At 42.0% G+C, this 6,000-nt stretch overlaps 1 pseudogene; it reads right to left on the reverse strand.

Annotated features, from left to right (window-relative positions):
• Window positions 1-3,661: 3,661 nt before the first annotated feature.
• On the reverse strand, window positions 3,662-3,979 carry LOC110152602 (prefoldin subunit 6 pseudogene; annotated as a pseudogene).
• Between the last annotated feature and the right edge of the window lie 2,021 nt (window positions 3,980-6,000).

The raw sequence follows: 6,000 nt of genomic DNA on the forward strand, positions 1-6,000 counted from the left end.
ACTTTGCTGGAGCAGCCGTGAAGAGATAACCCCCGTCCGAGGTAAGAGAAACCCAAGTAAGACGGTAGGCTCTGAGTGAGGGCATCAGAGGGCAGACAGACTGAAACCACAATCACAGAAAGTTAGCCAGTCTGATCACATGGACCACAGTCTTGTCTAACTCAATAAAACTAGGCCAAGCCATGTGGGGCCACCCAAGACAAACGGGTCATAGTGGAGACGTCTGACAGAATGTGGTCCACTGGAGAAGGGAATGGCAAACCACTTAGTATCCTTGCCTTAAGAACCTCATAAACAGTATGAAAAGGCAAAAAGATTGGACATTGAAAGATGAACTTCCCAGGTCAGTAGGTGCCCAATATGCTACTGGAGATCAGTGGAGAAATAACTTCAGAAAGAATGAAGGGATGGAGCCAAAGCAAAAACAAAACCCAGTTGTGAATGTGACTGGTGATAGAAGCAAGGTCCGATGCTGTAAAGAGCAATATTGCATAGGAACCTGGAATGTTAGGTCCATGAATCAAGGCAAACTGGAAGTGGTCAAACAGATGGCAAGAGTGAATGTCGACATTCTAGGAATCAGCGAACTAAAATGGACTGGAATGGGTGAATTTAACTCAGATGAACATTATATCTACTCTTCTGGGCAGGAATCCCTTAGAAGAAATGGAGTAGCCATCATAGTCAACAAAAGAGTCTGAAATGCAGTACTTGGATGCAATCTCAAAAATGACAGAATGATCTCTGTTCGTTTCCAAGGCAAACCATTCAATATCACAGTAATCCAAATCTATATATCCTGACCACTAACGCTGAAGAAGCTGAAGTTGAACAGTTCTATGAAGACCTACAAGACCTTTTAGAACTAACACCCAAAAAAGATGTCCTTTTCATTATAGGGGACTGGAATGCAAAAGTAAGAAGTCAAGAAACACCTGGAGTAACAGGCAAATTTGGTCTTGGAGTACAGAACGAAACAGGGCAAAGGCGAATAGAGTTTTGCCAAGAAAATGCACTGGTCATAGCAAACACCCTCTTCAAACAACACAAGAGAAGACTCTACACATGGACATCACCAGATGGCCAACACCAAAATCAGATTGATTCTATTCTTTGCAGCCAAAGATGGAGAAACTCTATACAGTCAGCAAAAATAAGACCAGGAGCAGACTGTGGCTCAGATCATGAACTCCTTATTGCCAAATTCAGACTTAAATTGAAGAAAGTGGGGAGAACCACTAAACCATTCAGGTATGACCTAAATCAAATCCCTTATGATTATACAGTAGAAGTGAGAAATAGATTTAAGGGACTAGATCTGATAGTATGCCTGGTGAACTATGGACAGAGGTTCCTGACATTGTACAGGAGACAGGGATCAAGACCATCCTCAAGAAAAAGAAATGCAAAAAACAAAATGGATGTCTGAGGAGGCCTTAAAAATGGCTGTGAAAAGAACAGAAGCGAAAAGCAAAGGAGAAAAGGAAAGATATACCCATTTGAATGCAGAGTTCCAAAGAATAGCAAGGAGAGATAAGAAAGCCTTCCTCAGTGATCAATGCAAAGAAAAAGAGGAAAACAATAGAATGGGAAAGACTAGAGATCTCTTCAAGAAAATTAGAGATACCAAGGGAACATTTCATGCAAAGATGGGCTCAATAAAGGATAGAAATGGTATGGACCTGACAGAAGCGGAAGATATTGAGAACAGGTGGCAAGAATACACAGAAGAATTGTACAAAAAAGATCTTCATGACCCAGATAATCATAATGCTGTGATCACTCACCTAGAGCCAGACATCCTGGAATATGAAGTAAAGTGGACCTTAGGAAGCATCACTACGAGTAAAGCTAGTGGAGGTGAGGGAATTCCAGCTGATCTACTTCAAATCCTAAAAGATGATGCTGTGAAAGTGTTGCACTCAATATGCCAGCAAATTTGGAAAACTCAGTAGTGGCCACAGGACTGGAAAATGTCAGTTTTCATTCCAATCCCAAAGAAAGGAAATGCCAAAGAATGTTCAAACTACTGCACAATTGCACTCATCTCACATGCTAGCAAAGTAATGCTCAAAATTCTCCAAGGCTGGTTTCAGCAATATGTGAACCATGAACATCCAGATGTTCAAGCTGGTTTTAGAAAAGGCAGAGAAACCAGAGATCAAATTGCCAGCATCCTTTGGACCATCAAAAAAGCAAGAGAGTTCCAGAAAAAAACATCTATTTCTGCTTTATTGACTATGCCAAAGCGTTTGACTGTGTGAATCATAATAAACTGTGGAAAATTCTGAAAGAGATAGAAATACCAGACCACCTGACCTGCCTCTTTAGAAACCTGTATGCAGGTCAGGAAGCAACAGTTAGAACTGGACATGGAACAACAGACTGGTTCCAAATAGGAAAAGGAGTACATCAAGGCTGTATACTGTCACGCTGCTTATTTAACTTATATGCAGAGTACATCATGAGAAACACTGGGCTGGAAGAAGCACAAGCTGGAATCAAGATTGTTGGGAGAAATATCAATAACCTCAGATATGCAGATGACACTACCCTTATGGCAGAAAGTGAAGAAGAACTAAAGAGCCTCTTGATGAAAGTGAAAGAGCAGAGTGAAAAAAATTGGCTTAAAGCTCAACATTCAGAAAACTAAGATCATGGCACCCAGTCCCATCACTTCATGGGAAATAGATGGCGTAACAGTGGAAACAGTGTTAGACTTTATTTTGGGGGGCTCCAAAATCACTGCAGATTGTGATTGCAGCCATGAAGTTAAAAAATGCTTACTCCTTGGAAGGAGTATGCCAACCTAGATGGCATATTAAAAAGCCGAGACATTACTTTGCCAACAAAGGTCCATCTAATCAAGGCTATGGTTTTTCCAGTAGTCATGTGTGGATAATGGGAGTTGGACTATAAAGAAAGCTGAGCACCGAAGAATTGATGCATTTGAGCTGTAGTGTTGGAGAAGACTCTTGAGAGTCCCATGGACTGCAAGGAGATCCAACCAGTCCATCCTAAAGGGGATCAGTCCTGGGTGTTCATTGGAAGGACTGATATTGAAGCTGAAACTCCAATACTTTGGCCACCTGATATGAAGAGCTGACTCATTTGAAAAGACCCTGATGCTGGGAAAGATTGAGGGCAGGAGGAGAAGGGGACGACAGAGGATGAGATGGTTGTATGGCATCACTGACTCAATGGACATGAGTTTGGGTAGGCTCCGGGAGTTGGTGATGGACAGGGAGGCCTGGCGTGCTGCGGTTCATGGGGTCGCAAAGCGTCAGACACGACTGAGTGACTGGACTGAACTGACTGATATACATACGTGTATACCTGTTCTTTTTCATATTCCTTCCCATAACAGTTTATCAAAGGATGTTGAATATAGTCCCCTGTGCTTATACAGTAGGACTTTATTGTGTATCTAATATAGTATGTATCTGCTAATCCCAAGCTCCTAATTTATCCCTCCCCTACCCACTTTCCTCTTAGTAATCGTAAGTTTGTTTTTTACGTCTGTGAGTCTGTTTCTGTTTTGTAAATAAGTTCATTCATATCCTAATTTAGATTCTACATATAAGTGATACCATATCGTATTTGTCTTCCTCTTTCTGACTTATTTCACTAGGTCCGTCCATGCTGCTGAAATGGCATTATTTCATTCTTTTTTATGGCTCTGCCGCTCTAGGTCCCGGAGCTGGGATTCATATCGCTTAATCTCAGCTGTGATGTAGTCCAGCCTTTTCCCCACTGTGGCCCGAGCTTCCCCCAGCTCCTGTTTGACCAGCACCGGGCCCAGAAGTTTAAACACCACGTTGGACCCATCCAGCAGGGCCAGTTCCTCCTTCACGGTATTATTCTCTGTTAGTTGTGCCTCTAGTTTCTGCCTCCCTGACATGGATTTACTCAAGTCCTTCTGCAGCTGTTGATATTTCTCCACCTCTCCCTGGAGCTTCTTCTGGATTAGCTCAGCCATGGCGGGGACGAAAGACGCCGGCCTCAGGGAGTGGCAGGCAAGACGGAACCCCGAACCCTTCAGCCAAACCGCTTCCCAACTCACGCTGTCTTCATTGTAGTTTTAATTTGCGTTTCTTGAATAATTAGTGATGATGAGCATCTTCTCATGTGCCTATTGGCCATCTGTATGTCTTCTTTGGAGAAATCTCTATTTAGACCTTCTGCTCATTTTTTGGTTGGGTTGTTGAGCTTTTTTGTTACTGAGTTGCAGGAATTGTTTTATATTTTGGAAGTTAAGCCTTTGTCGGTCAATCACTTGCAGATATTTTCTCCATTCTGTACATTATGTTTTCATTTTGTTTGATTTCCTTTGCTGTGCAAAAATGTATAAGTTTGATTAGGTGCCATTTGGTCTTGGGATGTTTGTTTTTGGTTTTATTTTGGTTTTGATTTTTCTTCTATGGCTTTGGGAGACTGATCTGAGAAAACACTGGTACAATTTATGTCAGAGAAAGTTTTGCTGAGTTCTCTTCTAGGTGTTTTATGGGGTCATCTTTTATATTTAGATCTTTAAGTCACTTTGAGTTCACTTTTGTGTATGGTGTGAGGGAGCTGTATTAGTTTTCTAATTACAAGTTACCACAAATGTTCTGGCTTAAAACAACACAAATTTATCATCTTGTAGTGCTGGAGTTCAGAGGTGCAAGATGGGTCTCACTCAGGCTAAAACCAAGATGTCAGCAGAGCCACATTCCTTTTTGAAGGCTCCAAGGGAGAATCCATTTTTATGTCCTTTCCAGCTTCTGGAGATCACCCACATTGCTTGGGTCATGGCCCCATTCTCTCACTTTCAAACCCAGCAACATTCAGTCAAGTTCTCACTTTTCTATCAATCTGTTTCTCTATTCTGAATCCCTCTTCCGCACTTAAGGTGCCTTATGATTTCACTGGATCCACACAGATAATCTAGGATAATTTCACTGTTTTAAAGCCAGTTGATCAGCAACCTTAATTCCATCTAAATCCTTATTTCCCCTTTGCCACATAATCTCATATATTCACAGGCTCTGAGAAATCTCCAGTTCAAGAATCCCACCCTCCATCTACAAACTGCTGACCGTCCATCTCCTGTAGTCTAGAAGTCCGAGTGCGTTCACCTTGTCCAGACCTCCAATCTACTGATTCTGCCATTATTTCCACGTAGCTAATGACTACATTTCCCAGACTTCCTTGCAGCTAGACGTGACCCTGTGACTAGACTGTGGCCAGTAGGATATGAGCAAATATGATAAAAGCAATTATGGGTGAGGTCCTTGACAAAAGAGGAGTGTGTCGTCCCCTTCTCTCATCTCCCCTTCCCAATGACTGGAATAAGATGAAGGGTGGGAGTTGGAGAAGCCATCATAAACACTAAATAGAAGCCACATTAAAAAAAAAAAAAAAACAGTAGCAGAGACTTCTCTGGTGGTCCAGCAGTTAAGACTCAGAGCTCCCAATGCAGGGGACTCAGGTTTGATCACCGGTCAGGGAACTAGATTCCACGTGCCACAACTAAAGATCCTGCGTGCAGCAACTAAGGCCTGGCACAGACAAATTGAAAAAAAAAAAAAAGTTGCAAGACAGAAAGAGCCTGAGTCTTGACGATGGCAGAGCCACCATACTACCCCAGTTTAACTTTTGTTAAAGCTGCAGTATTATGACCTTATTACTGCGTCTGAACTAGTATCTTAATACACTTGTCCACTTCATCTTGCTAGCTCACTAAATATAACCTCCATATAATCAATTATTCAAGCCAAAAACCTGAGTCAGTTTTGATTCGTGCTTTTTCTTCAATCCTCACATCAATAAGGCTTTGAATTCTATCTCCAGGATATATCTTGACTTCCTCCCTCTCTCCCCTTCTCCTTAGCTGCACCACTGTGATTCATCACTTAGATGTCAGCAACAGCCTCCTGACTAAACCTCTCTACCTCCACCCTTACCCCTTCCAAGACACCCTCCCTTCAGCATTTAGACAAGTGATATTTTCAAGGTATA

The sequence above is a fragment of the Odocoileus virginianus genome, chromosome 24 (genome assembly GCF_023699985.2).
Source record: "Odocoileus virginianus isolate 20LAN1187 ecotype Illinois chromosome 24, Ovbor_1.2, whole genome shotgun sequence".
Classification (NCBI taxonomy): domain Eukaryota; kingdom Metazoa; phylum Chordata; class Mammalia; order Artiodactyla; family Cervidae; genus Odocoileus; species Odocoileus virginianus.